This window comes from Medicago sativa, chromosome 4, assembly GCF_051527215.1.
Source record: "Medicago sativa cultivar Bolivia chromosome 4, Bolivia_mono, whole genome shotgun sequence".
NCBI classification, from domain to species: Eukaryota; Viridiplantae; Streptophyta; class Magnoliopsida; order Fabales; family Fabaceae; genus Medicago; species Medicago sativa.
This window is the reverse complement of record NC_140752.1, coordinates 61,519,295-61,540,006: the sequence shown is the minus strand read 5'-3', so window position 1 is coordinate 61,540,006 and position 20,712 is coordinate 61,519,295. Positions and strand designations below refer to the sequence as shown.

Here is a 20,712-nt window from a genome sequence, read left to right as displayed (position 1 = left end):
CTTTGCAAGGGAGCTTCTACGGTGCAGTCAGTAAACTGACTTTTTTGAAAAAGTTAATTTTGATCTTAATGTTTGATTCATTTTTAAATTGTTGATTACTGATTAATGATCAATAGTAATTCATCTAGTAATGCCTGCAACATCTTGGACTTACAGATACTATTTTATCGTTGGAATCTTTAACATGCAAACATAGTTGATGATAAAATTTTAAGTGTTACACTTTGTGGGGTGTTACGCTTAAAACAAGGTAGGATAAAATTAGATTAAGTGTAACCTTGTTAATTTAAGTGTAACCTTGTAAAAAGATTAAGTGATACATTTTTGATGTTATAGTGTTAACTTCACCAGAAAAGTCATTCTCATGACTTCACCATAGAATTTTCCTCTTTGCAAATGTCTGGTATTACTGTCAAAATGGGATGTTCCAATAATATTATGGACAAAATCACGACTTAAATCCCAAAATTCAGGATTGTGTGACTTTACTCACCTTCATTTATCCAAATCCATTATAGAATCTGAAAACAGAAAAATCCTAGTAAAATCGCATAAAATCGTGAAATCCTTGCAAAATAGCAAGTCTTTAAAGGATTTTAAAGGATTCTAAGAATTTTTTTATGCAAGTCGACATTAACTCAGTTTGCATAAAATCGCAGGTTTTCTGGCATCTAGATTTTGAGTCATTTATGTATAAATATTTTGTGGACTTGAAACTTTGATTCATTTATGACTACATACAATTTAGGCTAAACTGCATTTTTCGCCCCCTAAGTTTCAAAATGTTTCGATTTTAGCCCCTATTAAAAAAAATGGCAAAAGTGAACCCATGTTTAGGGAAATATGCTCTTTAGACCCTCTAGCATAAGAGAAATATGATTTTTTTGACTCCTTGTCTTCTCAAAAAGTTGCGATTATGGCCCCTATTTTGAAACACGTGGCGTCTTCTCAGAAATTTTGGGACAAAATGGGCCAGAATTGCCATTTTTTTTTATAGAGGGCCAAAATCGCAACATTTTGAAACTTAGGTGGCGAAAAGTGCAATTTAGCCTACAATTTATTACATATATTTAGCATTATTTTTGTTTTGGTAGAATCTTTTTGATTGCGATTTTACAACTTCGATTTCGATTGCAATTTTACAATTTTCAATTTTGTTCTCTTTCTATCTAAAACAAAATCACAATTTTGACAACTTTATGTACTAGGAAACATTTGCCTTATATATGACACTTAATTATCTCTTCAATGAAAATGTTAAATGAGTTAAATCTTAGTGTCAAACCTTAACAATGTAGAAATCTTATACTACTTCAATACTCACTCTCACGTCTATAAAGTGGTCCTCGTCCAATTCTGTTTTACATCGTCAACATTTTCGGATTGATGAATTTTTATATATTCTTGAACACCCTCTTCTTAGGAGTTAGTTTTTAGAGTGAAATCCAAGTCTATTTAACATCCAACAGCGCCTGAACTTCGGCAATGTGATACTCCAAATCCAATATAAACTTCAACAAAAATGGTCCAAATTGTTTAGGAAAGAAAGATAATAATTGGCTGAGTTTTGTAAACAAGCAAATTAAATAAATACCATAAGATAGCATCACCACAACATAGTCACGCAAACCATTACAAAGCTCTCTCCTCTCAAATTATACTCCCTAAGATAAGAATTCAAAAACAAGACAAAACCCAGAAAAATTATAACAGAAGGTGCGTATTCTGAAGAATGAAACTCATATGCTCATCTCTCAATATCAAATTTGAATCATCGACGCGAAAGCTAATACAAGTCCAAGTGACATCCACTTTCCATACACAATCTTGATAGAGCCAGACTTGTTTTCAGTTGGATTAATTACCTGCGACGAATCTGATGATGTATCTTTATCAGGTTTAGGCGCCTTTGCTGTATCAGTTGAAGGTTCTGGTGCCAAAGATGGTGCCTTCCCCGGTGCCTTAGAAACGGAAAAGAAATCCATAGGAAGAAGCACTTTGCCAACTTTGTAAATAGCAAGACGTTTATCAGTATATATAATGCCATTGATTGTTGTGTTCACTTCCCCTGTCGATATGTTCACACTTCCTCCGTAACTCACAACATTCAGTTCCACCTTTCCGGGTTTAGCTCCAGCAAGTGTTCTCACAGGGTTGGTTAGAGTATCAAAGTTAGAGCTAGATACATAGTCTGAAATAACATGGAACTGTAACAACTCGAGCTTTTGTCCATCGGAAAGAGAGTTAAGGAATCCTGCTTTGAGTCCTGCAAAGGCGCTGTCATCCGGTGCAAGAATCGTTAATCCACCTGTTTTTGTAGCCAATAGTTGTGAATTGAGTTGGTTGATCAATTGAGTTGTTTTCATGAGTCGAATGAAGACATTGTATGCCTTCGCCTTTCTCAGGATTCCGACAATGTCAACAGTGCCTGCGGTGTCAGGGGTGGAATCACTAGGTGACTCTGGTAATGAAGGTACCAATGGTTTAGGAGCTGCAGCTGGTGTGGTTGGAGCTGGTAGTGTAGGTTGTATAGGAGCAGTAGCTGGTGATAGTTGAGATAAACTAGTGGTGGTTGAATACAAGAGAGAAACTAGTAGTGCAAGTGAGAAGGACAAGAGAGATTGAGTTCTAATCATTTTGGTTTTTTGTTAAAGAAAGTTTTAGGTGATATTGAAGTTGTGAAGATGGTAGGAATAGAAGTTGCAATGAGCACTTGATGCATTGATAATTCTAAGGATTAGGCTTTTATAGAGGCTTGGAGAATATGACATTTAGGTAAAAGGCTTTGTTATGGACCCTTAATTGTGATTTGCTAACTTAAATTTTGGTATCTAGCATGAAATTAAGGTGTTACATCAATTAAGGTCTCATGATATCATTTATCTGAAAAGGAGGTTATGTTGGGGCATCAATGAAGATTAAAACAATAGAAAAAGTGAAAGCTTAGTTGTAAGGAACCAAATTAGATGAATGGATGTGTATTGTGTAATGTGTTTCTTTTTTTCTTTTTGGTACAATGTAATGTGTTGCTTTCAGTTGGAACTAATGCACAATCCATCTATTTTCAGCTCAAAATAGTGGATTTGGATATCGTAACCATTGATGTCTGCATATAAAATACAGCTATCAGATTGTTCTATTCTGCCTATTTTTTTGTACATAAAATTGATTTTCAACATTATTTTAAAACACACACTTCAATATATTAATTGTGCTTGTTCAAAAATACTTATATTAATTGTGCATATTTCCTCTTCTCTTAAAAAAGGTAACTCTTATTGACTCTCTTTTAAAATATGATTTCAGCATAAATCACTTAAAAAAATATCAATTCATTTAATATAAAATATTTCAAAACATTAATTTATCAAAACTGGAATCAATCCGACCATAATCTGCTCTTTTTTTTTTATGTGAACTTGCATTATTCTTATGATTGGATTCCAACTCAAAATCTTTGTTTAAGTTGGAAGAGATCCTTTGTCATATCATCCAAATATTCTTAGATTATTCTATTTTCTACAAGAAAGCATGATTATTCGAGATGCGTTGAATACCATGGATACCTCTTTTCTTTAGAACTCGCATAATATACTTTTAATAAAATGGAAATAGAAACAACTAAACTAACAAAAACATTTAAAATAACAAAAAGAAGATTAAGGGGGATGTATTGGATTAGGATTCTAAGGGATTTTAAAAGACTTTTTAATTATGAAAAAATCTTGTGGTATTCAATCAAGACTCTTTGCAATTTAAAAAAAGTCTTGTGGTATTCAATCAAGATTCTTTGTCATTTTAAAAAAGTCTTGAGGTATTCAATCAAGACTTTTCATCACTTAAAAAAAGTCTCATGGTATTCAAAATCATTCAAATTTCAAAGGATTGTTTAATAAATTAGATTTTGATGGATTTTGTGAGATTGTCTAGTGAAATTTTAACAAAAAAAAGTCTTTCATGAAGACATAAGATTTCTTGGGATTGTTTTTCTTTAAAAAATTTTACATCTCTTTCTTATCCCTTCTTCCTCCTCTCTTCTCCCTTCCCTCTCCTCTCTTTTCTCCCTCCTCTCTCTCTCTCCATTCTCTCTTCGTCTCTCTCTTCTCCCTTCTCTCTCTCCTCTCTTTTCTCCCCTCTCTCTCTCTCTCTTCTCCCTCCCTCTCTCTCTCTCTCTCTCTCTCTATATATATATATATATATATATATATATCTTCTCCCTCTATCTCCTCTCTTTTCTCCCTTCTCTCCCTCCTCTCTTCCCCCTCTCTCTATCTCATAAAAATAAAATAAAAAATAAGAGTATGTATTCAAAATATTATGATAGAGAGTGTGTTTTTTTTTTTGACGAATATGATAGAGAGTGTGTTGTAATCATTTCTTTTCAATGAGTCCTTAAAATTTATAAAATCTTTTGAAATCTTATAAATTCATAAAATCCTTTAAAATCCTTTAAAATCTTATGATGTAAATCCATTGAAATCCAAATTGAAAATCCTGATTGTCTTTTAAAATCATGAAAGTCATTAAAATCCTACAAAATCTTTTAAAATCTTTGAGACTTTTTTAAGCAAAAATTGTCCTTTAAAATCCTAATCCAATACACCCCCCTAAATATGTTTTTGATCCCTATAAATATACCAACTTTTCATTTAAGTCCTTCTAAAATTTTCCTTCAATTTTTAGTCCCTTTAAAATTTTCAATTACCACTTTTGGTCCTTATTTTTAAATCAATTCATGTGTAATATTTGTATTTTATAATGAAATTTTGTAGAATATTGCAAAACTCTCCCAAAAATTATAGATTTTTTCAACAAAACATGAATTAAATATGAATTTTTAACCGTAAAAAATATAAAAATTCATATTTAATTCATCTCTCCATCTTCTTCAATAATAATGCTAAGGTGAAGAGAGCGCCATACCATGCATAGTTGTTTAAGTAAACGTTATCTCGTAAGCAATGCTTTGATGATACATGTGGGTCTATTTGGCAAGACACTTTTTTGAGCTTATATAGCTTATGTTTTATAAGCTCATTTGACTATAAAAGATCTATTTGATAGCCATTACTTTATCATGAGCTTATGGTTTATTTTTACTAGCTTATAGCCTTTTATGATAAGTTAATTCAAGTAGCTTATAGCTTAACACTTTTATATTTTCATTTTTTATTTCAATTTTATCCATGTAATTGAAAAAAATTAGATGATAAGTAAATATATATTTTTATGTCATTTCATGTTTTTAAGCTAGTTCGACCGTTAATTTTACCAAACACTATAAATTCAATCAACTAACTTATCCACTATAAGTTATAAGCTAACTTATTTATCAAACGCATCTCATTAAATTGAATAAGCTTATATGCTAATCCAATAAAATTTGAAGTATCATCCAAATCAAACTTTTTTATACAATAAAAATGACACAAGGATTCATACACAAGAAATCAAGAAACCATAGAAAATTTCAAATGAAAAGCAACAAAAAAGTGACATGGTGTAATAGACATAGAAAAGAAAAATGCAACTTCCAAATGGAAACCATTCATCAACTCCACATCATTGCTACAGCAACAAAAGACACCAACGTTGTTCCAAGAATTCCACACAATCTCACTGCTCCAGATTTACCTTGATCCTGATCATTTTGGTCTTGATCATCAGCAGAAGAATTCTCCTTATTAGCAGCTTTAGGAGCCTTAGCAGCAGCAGTACGAGTTGGAGCCAAAGCAGGTGCCTTAGTAGCGAAGAAATCACGAGGAAGAAGCACTTTATCCAAATGATAAATCGCGAGCTTGTTATCAGTGTACACAACACCCACAACGGAAGCAGTAACAACCCCGGTTGAAAGACTGACATTGTTACCTGATGCATAAACATTAAGTGGAAGCCTTGTTGGGTCTTTACCAGCTATTGTTTGAACAGGGTTGCTTAAAGAATCGAAGTTTGAGCTCGCTACATATTGAGGTAAGATGTGGAATTGTAAAAGTTCAATTTTTTTGTTTTCGTCTAAGGAGTTAAGGAACCCTGCTTTGAGGCTTGAAAATGCTGAATCGTCTGGCGCGAGGATTGTTAAGCCGCCGTTTTTGGCTGTGATGAGCTGTGAGTTTACGCTGCTCATGATTTCTGTTGTTTTTAGGAGACGGATTAGGACGGAGAATGTTTTCGCCTTTTTGAGGATTGTTGTGATGTCGTCAGGGACGGAGTCTGTTGAGTCTGGTGATTCAGGTAATGTGGGGACTAATGATTTTGGTGATGGTGCTGTTGCTTTTGGGGTAGGGGGTGTTTTTTTTGGAGATTTTGGGGATGATTCAGGTGCTTGTGAAAGGGATAATGTGGATGAAAAGAGAAGAAAGAGTGAAAAGAAAAAGAAAAAAGTTGCTTGTTTCATCTTCAAGCTTCTTTGTTTTAAGCCTTGTTTGTAAATAGAATTTGTTTATGGTTTTGATGGCTATGATAGAGTGTGAATGATGAAATATGTGTTTGATGATTGGGGAGTGTGGAAGAGAAGGGTTATATATAAAGAGGTTGATTAGTGAAATGATAGGTTGGTGAAATATTATGGTTGTGAGAATAATTTATAGCTGTGTTATGTGAAGGTGGTATATCCCATCTATCATGTAGAATAAGGATCTTTTATCTTATTATTACTAAAGGCATCTGGGCCAAATTGATGCATTAGTTGATATAGAAGATGCATGAGATACCTTATTTTTAATATCTTTGTAGAAAGAATTAATGTATTAAGAAAAGGAGAATGACATTACATTGAGAGTTTAGTAAATAGTGCTGCAGAAACTTTAATGCATATATCTATAATAAGGTGTAATGTCAAGAAAAAATAGATCACTAAATAGTGAGTAGCAAAACCAAAAAAATTATCATACATTTAACTAGGTTTACTTTTTTTTTTTTTTTTGAATAAAATTTAACTAGGTTTACCAAGTTCCTGCTAATAATAATTCAACTATATATAATAGTTATAATACAATAGTAGGTTTGGATGCAATAACAAATTTAAAAGTGTATCACATGAGCCTTTTTATTTTAACCAATTTAAATTATGATCTATTACGTAAATTCAGTTTTATATATATCATATATATCTAAGCTGTCAAGTGTTTTCTTGAATGATTCTCTACTTATAAAATTTGCAGTATTTTTTGTGAAAGAAAAGATTTGCAGTATTTAGTTAAACTTATAAAGCAACCCATTATTCATTGTAATACAACTTAAACACCATACTTTAAGCATAAGAGTGGTTTTGAGTGTAGGTTAGACACCATACTTTAATCATAAGAATTAAACACCATATTTTAATCATAAGAGTGGTTTCATCATTTTGATTTTTGTTAATGACCTAAGTGTGGTATTCGGATCATATTTTGGGTTATAATATGCAATTAATTTGATTACTGTATTCTTGTAAGGCTTATTCAATTACCTACAGCTAGTATGTTCAGCCCGAAGTCAAATTGTTTTCATCCTCTTTAACACCCTTATTTTCCATATCATATATTTTCATATATGTGCGGAGGGGTATTCTGCATTCATCTCTTTTTTGTAGTGTTGAGGATCGAGGCTGCTTTCATATGTGGAGGCGCGCGCTTCATTGATTTTTCACATGTTATTCGTAGATGATGCTTACACTCAATGATAAGAGAAATGAGAGAGTTCAGAACGTTCAGATCTGTGTTAAGAATAGAGAGGATGAAGAGAGTTTTGTTTATGGTGAATTGTATTGCATAGTGGTTATGATCATACAAGATATTGATGTGTGATATGAATTATATCAAATGAATACAAAACAAGCACTTATAGGCTAAGTTGAGTTATTTGCTCTTTATAGGCTAAGTTGAGTTATTTGCTCTACAAGCCAACTAACTAACCAACAAACATAGTTAAATTTATCCACAATAGAAAGGAGTGTTTGGTTAAGGTTTAAGTCTACCAAAGTCAGAAATATGTTGCCAAAAAATTTCTCAAAACTCTTCAAAATTCAATTACTAATAATTTGGGTGTACATGCGATTTCAGGTACTAGTAAGTACCTCAGGCTACCATCTAGATTGAGAGGAATAAGTCGGGAACTTTTAGCTTTGTCAACGATCTAATTTGGAAGAAAAAAAATTAATTTGTGTAGTAGTAAGTGTTTATCTAAGGTAGACTGAGAGGTAATGATCAATTTTGTATTGCAATCAATTCCTTCTTATGTATGAGTATATTCCTCCTACCTACTTCTCTTGTGTTGACTATTGAGAATATGATGATGAACTCTGCTTGGTGGGGTCATGGTGGTTCAAATAACTGTGGTATTCATTTGATGTCTTGGAAAAATTTCGACTTGCTTAAATTGTACGGAGGTATTGGGTTTTGAAGACCTCGGTGCTTTCAATTTGCCTATGCTTGCTAAACTAGGATGGAAATTCCAAATGGAGCAAGACGCCTTGGTATCCCATTGTTCAAAGCTAGATATTTCCCTCACAAGAGTTTTTTGTCTTCATATTTGGGTCATAACCCAAGTTATGTGTGGCATAGTATTTTCAATGCAAAATTTATCGTTCGAGGTGGATCCAGATGATATATATTGGTTCTTGGGACATTATCCTTATCTTAGATGAACCTTGGCAGATGGAATGTGGCTGCATTTCATGTATTTCACTGTGTGCTTCTCACTTCGTAAACGCAACAGTAAATAGTTTAATTGATCTTGCAAGCAAGACTTGGAACCAAGAGGTTGTGCAATATTTGTTTAGTGAGGACATAGCAACTAAGATCCTAAAAACACCCATTCTTTCCCATGTACAAACATACAGAGTGATTTGGAAAGATGGAATAAAATGGACACTATTCTTTAAAGAGTGCTTATCGACTGTGTATGGAGGAGCTTGTGGACTATTCCCATCTTAGGTGTTATGGTTATTGGTGCATTGTATGCAACTCAAATCCCCTCACCCCCACCCAAAACTAAAGAACTTGGTCTGGAGAATGTGTAGAGTGTTCTTTCCAATAAGAGCATTTTTTTAAGCAAAGGAAAATTTATAAAATAAAGAGAAAGTACAAAAAGATGAGGGGGCATGAACCTTACTAAGCAACCACATAATCAGTCCTAAAAGGGTATTACAACAAATATTAGCAAATGAGGTATAAATAAACACAAATTCCTAACAGACTGAAATGTAAACACCCTAATTGAAAATGTTTTACACTTTGTTTTGAGTCGAGAGAAAAGAGCTATCCGTTAGATGGAGCCGCCCCTATGGAAAGGCCACCATTAGGAGGAGAGAGCTATCAACGAGATGAAGCTAGTTCTCGATTCACCTATTTTGATTATTTTCACTAAATTGGTTTTCCTATACTTTAAAAACATTTTGTTTTGAGTCGAGAGAAAAGAGCTATCCGTTAGATGGAGCTACCACTAAGGGAAAGGCCACTCTTAGTAGGAAAGAGCTATCAACGAGATGGAGCTAGTTCTCGATTCACCCATTGATTATTTTCATTGAAGTTGGAGTTCCATGCTTTCTTTAAAGTTTATTATTTTGGTATAATCAAATTGAATGTGATTTTATATTTTATTTGAAGTTGATTATTTTGATCATTTTCACTAAATGGAGTTTTCTATATTTTCTTTAAAGGCTTTTATTATGATTTTCATCAGTGTATTTTTAAAGGCTTGTAACCTATTTTTCACCTCTTCATGCTATTGGATTTTCTTTGAATTATTGTTATTTGATTGGAAATATTTATCATGTGTAAATTTTCATGCGTATAAACGATTGCGGATTAATAGAATTTTATACGGTTACTATTTTTATAAATTGACATTAGATTTGAGAAATTAAATAATCGTGTCCTTGTGTGTTTCCCTTCTAGTTGGTGGTGGTTGTTGTCTCTCACTAAGTCCTTGTGACTTACTTTTTTATATTCTATTTTTTTTCCAGATTTCCAAGCAGCTAAGTAGAAAGTTGCTAGTAGACTCAAAGTTCAGCCGTGTCACTCTCTTCGGTACGCTTCTTTGATGGATGTCTCTTTTGTTTATGTATATGTTGAATCAGAGCATCTGCAACTATTTGGAGTCTAGGAATATTTTATTGAGATGTACAAATATGTAAATATGTCATTTTGAAACTCTGGATGAGAATACAGGTTCATAAACAGGATTAAAATCTTGGAAAATATTCAAAATACAGAGGATACTCTGTCGAAATTTCAGTGGATATCATTTTAAGTGAAAGTCAATTTGGAAATTGTTTAAATTATAATTTGTCAAGTGTCGTCAATAGGCTTGCCAGACTAGGATGCTCTAGTTCGTGCGCCGGTCACGATTGTGAATTTTGGGTCGTGACAAAGTTGGTATCAGAGCTCGGTTGTAGATCCTAATAGCTGCAGACATAGAATGAAAATAGATACTTGCTTGTAAATTGTGAACCGCGGCACCATTTGCTTGCAAAAATCTATTTGCATTCTATGGTAGTGTCATTTGTTGTCCAATCTTATTATTTCTTTTGGTCTCTGAATTGTTTCACTTTGTTTCTCGTCTCGTCCTATTTTTTGTCAATTTTCTTTCATTTGATGAGTATGTCACCCAATTCAAGGATCACCACTAGAAGGGAAGACAATTCCTTATGGGTGTACTTCCCAACCTTAAGACCCTAGTGAACGAGGTCGTGGTTTGGTCCGCACTTATGTCGTTCATGTTGACGGACGTAGCTTGGTTGTAGGAGTAGTTAGTGTTAAGGTTCCTAGAGGAAGGCAAATTTTGCCATGGGTTTTGATACAACTTGTTGGGGCTGTTGTTGGGAAGCAACATCATAATCTAGACAAACAAATCTTGACGGTCAACACAGAGTAGATGTCAAATTCATCTGGAGGGATTAAGGTTGCTCTAGTAATATTCATGAAACTTAAACTCTGACCTTTTCTACGTCTAGTGTGCGTAAGGATCCATTGATGTTGTATAGAGATTATGAAAGGCATTAGGATGCTCAAATATAAAGATGTGGGAGTTGATTTCATTTTTGTTGGAAGGTGTGGTATATGGTTGGTTTGATACACTTGCGTGGAAAAGAAGAAAAAAAAGGGGAATAACCTCCATTGGAATGAAGTGAGATCATTTGATTGTTTATGATTGTTTCCTTCTAGAAAGTGTTGGAAATGGATTCCCTCAAGAGTTGGAATGATCGGACCAGATCGATTCCATGTCAGTTTCATAGTACAAACCCCGTTTTACTGAGCTTTCAATGAATGATCTTCACCCTATCATAGAAGAGATGTGTATCAAATGGTTCATTAGAGGATTAAGAGATTACATAAGTGGATTTGTGGTTGGATCTAATTGTCCTAATTTGCGAAGTTTTCAAGTTTGACACTTCAGATTTGGCAACAAAAGCTAAAGGGGGGGTAGTAAATTGGATTCTCGTAAGAAACAAGTTGGATGATTATATAATGATTATTTTTAACATGGCGGTGAAGTTATATTTGGTCATTAAGGGCAACAAATAGCAATATCACGGAAGGATGGTTATGGTAGACAATTTTGGGCATAGTGCAGAATAGTATATAAGATCATGGAGCATGTAGATAATCCACTTCCTCCTAGAGTAATCTTGATTCTATTATGGTTGATTCAACTATGGCAATATTTTAAAATATGGTAAAGTACGCTTTCAATATTTTCAACTAGGTTATAATAGGAGGGATCATCCTCGAAAACTACGACACAACCATTAGCTAGTCTTGTATGAACAACAATAGCTTTAGTATAGTTTTTTTTAGAATTTGAGTGTGAATTGGTTGTTCTTCGAGCATTTTTCTACTATGTTGAGATATTGGGTAATCATTTTTCTACTTTTGAGGAAAAACGGGTTGGGTAGCATATAATTTCACCTTAAGTTAGGAGCTAACAAGTTAATGAAGAGAGGTTATCCAGGATAATTGATCTTGATTAAGGATATATAAGTGGGTATGTAAGGGAGAATTATAGAGTTACAAGCGTGTGGGTATCATAATTTTTCCTGAAGAATTTCTTGGATTTCCACTTGGTAGTAAGATTGAATTCTCTATAGACTTGGTTCATAACACTCAGCCCATATTTAGACCTCTTTAGCGTTTGACCTAGCAAAACTTTAGATGTTAATGGAGCAGCTACAAGATTTTCTCAGTAAGATATTTATTTGCCAAAATTATTTTCATTGAGGAACACTGGTATTGTTTGTAAGGAAGAAAGATGGATCAATGCGATTACGTGTGAGTTATAGAAAATGACTAAGGTGGTAGTAAAGAGTAAATATCGTTTAACGAGTTGTTTGATCAATTTTAAGGATCTCGTTGTTTTTTTTTTCTTCCAAGATTGACGCGTGGGTTGGGTATCATTAGTGGAAGATTAAGTGGGAGCATATATCAAAGAAAACTTTTTGTACACGCTACGAGCATTTTAAATCCTGATTATGACTTTTTTGGGTTTACTAATGCTCCAACATTTTTATGGATTTGATAGGCCGGGTTTTAAACAATTCTTAGATCAATTCATGATATTGTTCATCTATGACATTCTTGTTTATTCCAAGAGTAAAGAAAGTAATGATCTAAACTATCCTACGCATAATTTGAGTATAACAACAATGATTTTGCTCTTAAGATTTAGAGGCATAATCTAGATGGTAAGACTCATGAGATTTATACCGACCAAGATGGTAGGTATTCAGTATATCTTTCAACATCGATATTTAAATTTAAGACCAAGAAGGTGGATGAAGCTCTCTTGAACATAAAAAGTTTTGATTTCGCGGACCTATATACCCTTAGAAAGGAAATTGTTGTTGTAGATGATTTAAGTAGAAAGTTCATGAGTAGTCTTGCTCATTTAGCAAAAATGAATGGGGCTATAATTAAATAATTATGAGAACTTGTTAGAGGCAGAATTCAATTTGAGTTTGATCATTTAAGGATATTGTTAGCCATGTGTAAATTTGTTCCACCATAGTTGATAATATCATGGAGGGTCAGTTAAGATTTAGACTTGGTAAGTTGGTAAATAATGTGAGTAACAATAAAGTTATGAACTTATTAGTTGATTTTGATGGTGTTTCGTGGTTGAAGTCTTGACTATATATCCCAAATGTTGGTGATTTAAGGAGAAATATATTAAGAGTCGGTTCTTCATTATTGTTATACCATTGTACTAATACTTGAGATAATTATACCGTTGGAATTTGATGAAGAGGGATGTAACATATTTTGTCTTTGTGTTCGGTGTGCTAGTAAGTAAAGATTGAGCCTTCAAGTTTACTTCATCTTGTTGGAGCACGTGAATGAAAGTGGGTACGCGTGGCTATGAATTTCACTACAGAGTTATATCTTTCTCAAAGAAGGTTATCACTAGGTGCATGTTATTATAAATCAATTGATAAAGTTGAAAATATAAGATGAAGGGGCTATACGCTTTATTTAGAGGAAAATTTATTTTGCATGATTTGTCTAAGTATGTTAGCTCTTATTATGGGGTTGAGTTACTGCTCAGTTTTGGAAGTTTTTCCAAGCTGCATTGAGAACTGTTTGGATCTTAGTGCAACTTTTCATCCTTACACTTATGATCAATTTGAGAGGACTATATAAAACTTAGAGGATATGCTTTGTGCTTGTGTTCTTGATCTTGGAGGGAGTTGTGACTGATGGTTTCCTATAATGGAAGTTGCATATAAATAGTTACTAATCTAGTATTCAAATCACATTGTTTCAGGTTTTGTATGATAGGTTGTGTAGGCTTCCAATATGATGGTTTAAAATGGAGAAATTAGAGTTGATTCAAGATGTCATTCAAAAGGTTGAATTGACCCGAGATTGTTTAGTAACAACTTAGAGTAGGAAAACTACTATGCTAACTAGAGGTGTCGTCCCTTGGAGTTCAAAGTGGGGGAGAAGGTATTCTTACATGAGATTTTGGAGTGTTTGAGCTTTTGAAGAGTCGGACTTGTAGCTTATCGTTTGGTATTTTAACTGGATATCTCAAGAGTTCGTCATGTCTTTCATATTTCTATGCTTCGAAAATACCTTTACGACCTTTCTCATGTGATTAGTAAAGAAGATGTGCAATTGGATGTGAATTTGTCATAAACCGAACATCTGGTAGCTGTAGTAGATAAGGAAGTGAGACGTTTACGTTCAAAAGAGATTGTTTCAATGAAGGTTCTTTGGAAAGGACCGTCCGATGAAGAAACAACATGGAAACCTAAAGAAGTAATGTGCGCAAAGTATCCATACATGTTCAAAAATCAAGGTTAGTAGTTAAAATTCGAGGACGAATTTTTCTTAAGTGGGGAAGACTGAAACGCACCGTTTCATATAAAGACATATTATATAAAAAAAATAAAAAATAAAAATTAAATTAATTAAATAATAATAAAATGGAAACAGGGGAAGCTTCTACACACATTTCCTTATACTCATTTTCTCTTCCCATGCTACTTCACTCTCGTCCCTCTTCTCTGTTACTCGTATTATTTTTTTTTATTCTTCAAATCATCAAATTACTTCGACAAATCAATCACCCATAAGAAATATTATGCATCTAAGCAAGCTATTTCATAGTACAAGCTCTATTTGGTGAAATTTTGGGGTTAGGGTATGTGCTTTGGGAAAGAAGAGGAATACCCATATTGTGAAAGTTGCTAATTGAAACTTCTTGAGGTATATTTATCAATTTACAACTCAATTAGTGCATATTTAGAAATGATTAGTTTTTAGAAATTAATTTTTGAGATTAGAGTAGATGATAGGAGATTTTGTGGTTAACTATTGTCAGAGAAGTAGTAGAATGAGTTTCTAATTCATGAGAAAATATTATTGGTGCTCAGATATGACGCTGGACGCTTCACATGCTTCTTTTGGAGTGGTTAGAGAGCAAACTTAGTTGATTCATCATAACTGTGAGTTGATAACGATCATTATCACATATTTTCACTATTAATATTATTGATATTTTGATAATTTTCTATGTTTAAGTGTTTATAAAAATGGGGAACACACCCTTTGAACATTTTTCTTCTCATTGATACTTATGTTTAAAGTCATCGATATTATTATGGTCTCTATTTGAATTTATCTATGACTTATTGAGCAAATGATTTGAAAATAGAGGTTTGATTGCATATACTATGACATGCGTTTTGAGATATGGAGAAATACGGTTTTGAGATATATGTTTTTGGGAATTTTTGATATTAATATATACTCACTTTGACGCTACTTGTGATTTACAAAGTTTTGGATATATTTAGGATATATTAATGGAGATTTGATTGCATATATTTTGGGCACTAGTTTTGATATGGTTCTAAAAACTAGTTTTGATATGTTTTTGGAATTGTGCTTTTTTTCGAAGATTTTGGTATTAATATGAACTCGACGTGGATTTGATTTGGATTTACTTATGACTACAAGGGGTAGATTTTCAATTGAGTTTTAATGGTACATATTTTGATCCGATATGTTGAAAATATGGTTTGTGAGATGTTTAGAGAATTTGTTTTGAAAATTATGGTTTTAATGACGACGACCTAGGTGCACCTAGTATGTGATTTCAATTAGGTAGAGTTACTCCGTTAGATGGAGCCGCCCCTATGGAAAGGCCGCCATTAGGAGGAGAGGGCTATCAATGAGAGGTAAACACCCTAATTGAAAATGTTTTACACTTTGTTTTGAGTCGAGAGAAAAGAGCTATCCATTAGATGGAGCCGCCCCTATGGAAAGGCCACCATTAGGAGGAGAGGGCTATCAACGAGATGAAGCTAGTTCTCGATTCACCTACTTTGATTATTTCCACTAAATTGGTTTTCCTATACTTTAAAAACATTTTGTTTTGAGTCGAGAGAAAAGAGCTATCCGTTAGATGGAGCTACCACTAAGGGAAAGGATACCCTTAGTAGGAAAGAGCTATCAACGAGATGGAGCTAGTTCTCGATTCACCCATTGATTATTTTCATTGAAGTTGGAGTTCCATGCTTTCTTTAAAGTTTATTATTTTGGTATAATCAAATTGAATGTGATTTTATATTTTATTTGAAGTTGATTATTTTGATCATTTTCACTAAATGGAGTTTTCTATATTTTCTTTAAAGGCTTTTATTATGATTTTCATCAGTGTATTTTTAAAGGCTTGTAACCTATTTTTCACCTCTTCATGCTATTGGATTTTCTTTGAATTATTGTTATTTGATTGGAAATATTTATACATGTGTAAATTTTCATGCGTATAAACGATTGCGGATTAATAGAATTTTATACGGTTACTATTTTTATAAATTAACATTAGATTTGAGAAATTAAATAATCGTGTCCTTGTGTGTTTCCCTTCTAGTTGGTGGTGGTTGTTGTCTCTCACTAAGTCCTTGTGACTTACTCTTTTATATTCTATTTTTTTTCCAGATTTCCAAGCAGCTAAGTAGAAAGCTGCTAGTAGACTCAAAGTTCAGCCGTGTCACTCTCTTCGGTAGGCTTCTTTGATGGATGTCTCTTTTGTTTATGTATATGTTGAATCAGAGCATCTGCAGCTATTTGGAGTCTAGGAATATTTTATTGAGATGTACAAATATGTAAATATGTCATTTTGAAACTCTGGATGAGAATACAGGTTCATAAACAGGATTAAAATCTTGGAAAATATTCAAAATACAGAGGATACTCTGTCGAAATTTCAGTGGATATCATTTTAAGTGAAAGTCAATTTGGAAATTGTTTAAATTATAATTTGTCAAGTGTCGTCAATAGGCTTGCCGGACTAGGATACTCTAGTTCGTGCGCCGGTCACGATTGTGAATTTTGGGTCGTGACACAGACAAATACACACCAGCACACCCTAGCGAACCAAACACGGGGAACAAAACTAGATTGCATAGAAATGACGTGTTAAAGGTCGTAAACATCATAATGAACCAGAGACGTGCCTGAATAAAATCAAGCACGTCTTTTTGAATCGCGAATGAACCGACCGCCAACATGGATAAATGTTCACGTACCATCAGCCCTTGCAAAACACGGTAGGCGTAATCACCCTTTTGAGCCTAAACAAACTCAGCGATCAGAACCAACAACAAAGCTATCAAAACATATCAGATTAAGTTTCGAGAAACCACACACCACTGAACATGGCGTTTTAACCGGTGACCTTCTCCAAAAAAGAAAGCCATAATGAAACCTTATTGAACCTTAATCTAGATCAAACCCACGAGCCATACGCACCCACAACAACAAGGTTATGCGGCAGCTTTGCCTTCGCATATGGGAAGAAACCATGAAATTTAAAGATCTCAAAGATATGGAAATCCACCAACCACCGCCCAGAAAACAAGATCCGAAACCAAACGACCTAATACCTCCCAAAGGGGTGAAATGGTAGCATGAAGGAGCGGTCTTGTCGCATCACTACCCATGGAGCCTACATCGGAACTTGGACATTTGGATTTGGAGGGGATGTCGAGCGGTGAGAAAGTTTTAGAGAGAGGTTATAGGGTTTTTTGTTTTAGAGAGAGGGTATGAGGTGCAACAACTTTGATATATCACTTTCCAACAAGAGCATGGTTGCAAAGCAAAGGAATTGAATGTCCTTCCAATTGTGTGATTTGTGACTCATTATATGAAGACCTCACTCATGTTGTTTGTTAATGTCCTTTTTTAGTCCAGGTATGGCGTGCTTCTGGATTATGGTCCAAAATCAATAAAGAAGTACTGGAAACCACTAAACCAAACCAACAACTACAATTTTTATGTTAGTGCGGTGTACATCACTGAATCTTGCTGGTCTTTCGAAACATAGATATCTAATGATTTGGCAAAATGTGTCAGAATCACGTTCGTATGTGGTGGACAGAGTCGTTTGGCTGCCTGAGGACTATTGGAAGCTAGCAAACAGTATGGATAATCAAGGCAAAAGCGAACCGTGCATGCAACCCTGATGTAGTTGCTGCAGACCAAAACATGGCAACAACATAAACTGGTTCGGTGGCAAAAACTGCATCGGGGAAGATACAAATGTAACATAGATGCATATTTCATTATGCAGCAGTATCAGACAAGTGTTGATATGTGTCTTACAGGTTAACATGATATTTTTATTCTTACAATTACACCCCCAACGAATTAAAATGGATCCTTGGCTTACTTCACGCAATTAAAATGGATCCTTGATCTTTACTTTGACAATGTTGACTTCTCATATGAATTACACCCCAACGAAAATGTGTCCATGAAGTATCTCAAATCATTTCAGTAATACATACTCTTTAAGCAATAAAACAAATTGGATATAATTTTAGGAAAGTAGTTAATATTATTCTTAGCTCTCTTTTAGGGAAGATCGTGATTTGCTACGCGCTTGTATCCCTCCCTCTCTCTAGCTTTTTGGTTATATAGTATTAAAAAAATGCACAATTATTGGTTGACATCCTTTTTTTTTACCACTCATGTACACCCTCAATGTGGCATGGGCATTAGTAATTTCACGCACTTTATTTTTTTTCCTGATTCATCCTTCCCCTCTATCACATGAAACCTTTCTAAACTCCCTCTTTGTCTGTGCTTGTCCCTTTTCTTCCTACCACAACAACAACCTTGCCACAACCACCTCCCCTTCTTCCTACCACAACCGTTCATATTAGAAACTCACGGCGACAGTGAGACCATGGACGGAAAAAACCAGAAAAACCATGGATGACGACGGTAAGACCGTGAACGGCGACAGTGATAAATACATGGCAAGTTGCAAAGAGAGGGCGACAGAAGAGGACTGGTGGAGGTGATGAGGACGAGCAGAACCGTGATGTTAAAAGTAGGTGGCTTAAGAAAGTGATGGTGACAGATGAAGATGGGTGGTCGTGAGGATGATGGTGGTGGTGGGTTACAGACTTACAGTGACAAGGATGATGGTGAGGATGGTGGGTGACGATGGTGTCGGATCTGGGGACGGCCGATGGATGGTGCGGCACGGCCGGTGGTGGTGTTCGGTGAGTGAAGAGAGGGTGAAGGAATAGAGGGGGAGGTTGGTGGTGAAGTCCTACAGATTTGAACGGGGTTAGGTGGAGAGAGAAAAAATGTCGGCGAAGACGAGGGGATTGAGCGGCGGAGGTGTGAGGAAAAAAAATTAAGAAGATGGTAAAGAGAGAACTGGGATAAGAGAGGAAGTGAGAGAAAACTAGTGGATGAGAGGTAGATGATGAGGTGGCACTTTTTAGAGTATTTTATAATAAATAGGGACATGTGGAAGGGTGTACAAGAGAGGGATGCCATGTAAGGGTGTGCATATATCATCACTCTAAAAAAAAAATCTAGTTAATGAAAAATAATTATAGGATATGTATGATATATCCGAAGTGTCCTGCGAGTACTCGGTGAGATCTACATTACCCCTTCATGAATTGGGGGTAATTTACCCTTAATGATAAATAGGATTCAATTCTGAAAGGAATGAGATGGAGATCACATACTGAATGAAGGAGATGCAGAAACTTAATGTTTTCGAGATAAAAATGATAACTAATTGTTAGAAAAAAAACCGTAATACATTACCCTTAATGAATTGGGGATAAATTACCCCCAATAACAAATATGATTCGATTATGAAACGAAGAAGGTGGAGATCACATATTAAATGAAGGAAATGAAGAAGTTTGATGTTGTTGAGATAAAAATGATAAATGCTTTTAAAAACAAAGATGAAAGAAATTTTTCTTTGAAAGGGGTAAATTACCCCCAAATCATCAAGGGGGTAGCGTATAAAAAACTAAGAGTATTCATGTACGTTTATAAGTACAAAATAAGTAATGAACTTTTTATGATCATCAATGTTTTTTTTTGAAATATTTATAAAGATTAATGATCAATTTAGTGAGATAACGGGATAAATGTGACATGTTTTTACATTTCATTATTGATCTTTGATGACCATCTAGACTTAAATTATGTGAGATATTTACTAATGTTAGGTGATCAATTGAAAGAGCTAGAGAATACAAATACATTTTTTCTGTTAAGTAGGTTAGTGGTTAAGAATTCACTTTTTTAACGTGAATAAGTGGAGTGTCTGGGGTTCAAACCCCGACTACTGCATATATTATGCAATATCCCTACAAATTAAGTTAAGTTCACGGGGACACACATGACATATTTATAGGAGACATTTAACATTAATTTCAATATTTGTCAAAAAAATTATTAATTCCAATATTATAAATGGCTTTTGACAACTCCTAAGTGCTAAAAACTGTTTACCTGAGCAAAGCATGATTAATTTTTTTACTTATAAAGCGATACAAAAATTATTTATTACATGTGAATGAGAAAGAAAAATATGGCTCAAATTCTCATGTTTGTTTATGATTTGATCATCTTTCTTTCCATATTTATTGTTGTAACCAACGGTGGTATGTCTTTTTTTCACACCACTTTCCAATTTTCTGATTTATCTTATACACAATGTTATATCATCTTTTAGTAACTTTCCTATTTTACATCGTAGGTCTCATTCCCTGCGTTTCTGATGCTGATTGTCCAGCAGAGTTAGCCTTGGTTATGAAGTGCATTAATAAATTTTGTGAGCTAGTGATAGAGTAAGAATTAAGTTTAAAAATAATTATGTTACCTCTAAACATACTTGTTTTTCCTTCTATCCTAATTGAATAAGTGATTTTCACATATTTTCAGTTTTGTTTCATTTGTTTTT

General features: G+C 34.0%; 1 long non-coding RNA gene and 2 pseudogenes across 3 annotated transcripts; 1 reads left to right on the top strand and 2 right to left on the bottom strand.

The window, feature by feature from the left end:
- Window positions 1–1,565: 1,565 nt before the first annotated feature.
- On the bottom strand, window positions 1,566–2,720 carry LOC146930435 (fasciclin-like arabinogalactan protein 11 pseudogene; annotated as a pseudogene). The gene has a single exon (XR_015006379.1). The product of XR_015006379.1 is annotated as a fasciclin-like arabinogalactan protein 11 pseudogene (transcript).
- A 2,669-nt stretch (window positions 2,721–5,389) lies between these two features.
- LOC146930434 (fasciclin-like arabinogalactan protein 11 pseudogene) lies at window positions 5,390–6,495 on the bottom strand (annotated as a pseudogene). The gene has a single exon (XR_015006378.1). The product of XR_015006378.1 is annotated as a fasciclin-like arabinogalactan protein 11 pseudogene (transcript).
- An 8,284-nt stretch (window positions 6,496–14,779) lies between these two features.
- LOC146930433 (uncharacterized) lies at window positions 14,780–16,717 on the top strand. Its single transcript, XR_015006376.1, has 2 exons — window positions 14,780–14,926; window positions 16,425–16,717. It is a non-coding gene; the product is annotated as an uncharacterized LOC146930433 (long non-coding RNA).
- Window positions 16,718–20,712: the final 3,995 nt, after the last annotated feature.